Genomic DNA, 2500 nt, shown 5'->3' on the forward strand with positions numbered 1-2500 from the left:
TTTTGCTGAAATAAAGATTATTATTATTATTATTATTATTATTATTATTATTATTATAATAATCAGTGAGTGTTTTTATGTTGAACAAGCTAACATTAATGTGCCTTCACATTTTTTTTAAGTTTTTATAGTTATATATGAAATATTTATTTTAATGTTGTTACTGTTTTTAGAATATTTACATTTTAATTGTTAATTACTTTCCTTGTTTCCTTATTTACTTTCCTCACTGGACTATTTTCCCTGTTGGAGCCTTCGAGCTTATAGCATTCTGCTTTTCCATCTAGGGTTGTAGCTTAGCTAGTAATAAAAATGAATAATATTAATTAATGATTTTAAAATATTTTATATTATTTATTCATAACTTGATGTATTGTATACATTTCCTTGTTTCCTTTCCTCACTGGGCTATTTTTTCCCTTTTGGAACCATTGGGCTTATAGCATTCTGTTTTTACAACTAGAGCTGTAGCTTAGCAAGTAATAATAATAATAATAATAATAATAATGCCGTATTAACTGCAACCCACCACAGTCCACCGACTGTCGTGTGCATATTACAGGTGAAGGGTTTGCGTATTCCCATGATCAGAAAATCTGTACTAGTCAGGGACACCCGTACTAGATTGGTTTGCTGTGATTGATCAGACGAAAATCTCCCACCATCACCAATCCCCACTGACCACCAGAAATGAATAAAGGCACGTCTGAGGCCTTTGTCCTGTAGTGGCCTGGAAACTGCTGCATTTGTTGTTGTTGGTATAATCTATTTAAATGGTGGTACTCTATAGTCAACCTTCCCTATAGCTAAATGAAGGCTCTCTCTCTCTCTCTCTCTCTCTCTCTCTCTCTCTCTCTCTCTCTCTCAAAGAGATGCATTAATAATGCTTCATACAGTATCTGTGTTTGTGTGAGTGGGAGTTTTATGAACATGCGTGTGAGTAAGTTTGTTTGTGTGTGACGTCGCACTAAAAGACGGAAACTATGAGAAAGGACAGCTCGATGAGACAGAAATAGAGACCATAAAAAAAGACAGAGCATACCAAGAATGTGCAACACACACACACACACACAAACTTTAGCGAGCGCCGGAGAGTGAGTGAGTGAGAGTGTGCCTACAAGAAACCTGGGTCTAGCGTCCCATCAATCTGGTGGGCGGGTGCACAACACGCCTGACCCCCAAAACATCTGTCGTTTTGCGACGCCCTCATCACGCCCGCGATTACAGCTGTGGGCGGGAAAAGCCACCCAAGCCCTCGTCCCTTGACGACACGGGTCTGCCGCCGGTCCTCGAGCCGGAAATCGTATAAACATTTGTCGCTAAGAAAAATTTGTGGACGGACCGACGGATCAAGCCAGCTAGCGCGCGGCCGCATGTCTCTCCCTCGAGGGGATGGGTTGGCGGAAATTCCGAAAAAAAAAAAAATATATTAATAAAAACTTTACTCTGCACATCTGTTTTTGGTCGTTTTTATGAGAGGGTTTTACCCTTCGCTTGGCACATGTGTCAACATCTGTCATATAAGGGTCATCAAAGCGAAATGTCTCCTCTGAGGGAATGGGTGTGTTAGCAATAGGCCACTTGCTTGAAGTTGCCTTCTTAAGTGTTGTTTGGGTGGCGAGACGTCCAAGCACTTACAGCCTTGTTCGACCACGCTGGCTTGCTGCCAAATTAGTCTTGTTTTCAGGGGGCCTTATGTCAGCACAGGCTCTTGGATTTAAGTTCATACGATGGAGTAGAAACAAGAAAAGGCAGCAGACGAATCAACCAAAATTTATCAAGCATTGCTTGCATAATTGTCCCGTACAATTTCACGATTTTAAAACGATTCGCAGGGAACCATCTGGTGAAAGAAATGAATCTCTACTGTAGGTTTAAACCATCACCGTAGGAATGTTGTTTGCCGGTTTTTAATCGAACTGTTATTTTTTGAAGAAGGGCTTTGGCAAAGCCCAACAGAAAGGAGGTTTGCATCAGGTGCCCGAAGAAGACAGGGCTGGAGACTTTCACTTTTAACAGAGCTGGCGATCCACGCCCTCAGAGGAGCCTCCTGTTCGGAAATGGCCGGGAGCTCCGGCCATATCGGTATATTTGGTCAGTAATGACCTGGTTGAACAGAATTTTGCAATTCAATTGATATAAAAAAATAATAAGGGAGATTTTAAACTCTTATGTGGGTATATCACAAGACTGTGTTGGCATTCCAACGTTGATAAGAGAATTCTGTTAGTCTAATGGGGTTAGGTATTGCTACTTTTTCTGCCAGGAAAGACTTTGTTCAGAACTATATTGCTCAGTAGACTTTGTTCAGAACTATATTGCTCGGTAGGCTTTGTTCGAAACTATATTGCTCGGTAGACTTTGTTTGGAACTATATTGCTCAGTAGACTTTGTTCACAATTTTATTGCTCAGCAGACTTTGTTCCGAACTATATTGTTCAGTAAACACTTTTTTCGTAAGCATATTGCTCTTTAAAGACTTTGACCATAACTATATTGC

This window comes from Palaemon carinicauda, chromosome 10 (assembly GCF_036898095.1).
Source record: "Palaemon carinicauda isolate YSFRI2023 chromosome 10, ASM3689809v2, whole genome shotgun sequence".
In the NCBI taxonomy this organism is placed as follows: Eukaryota; Metazoa; Arthropoda; class Malacostraca; order Decapoda; family Palaemonidae; genus Palaemon; species Palaemon carinicauda.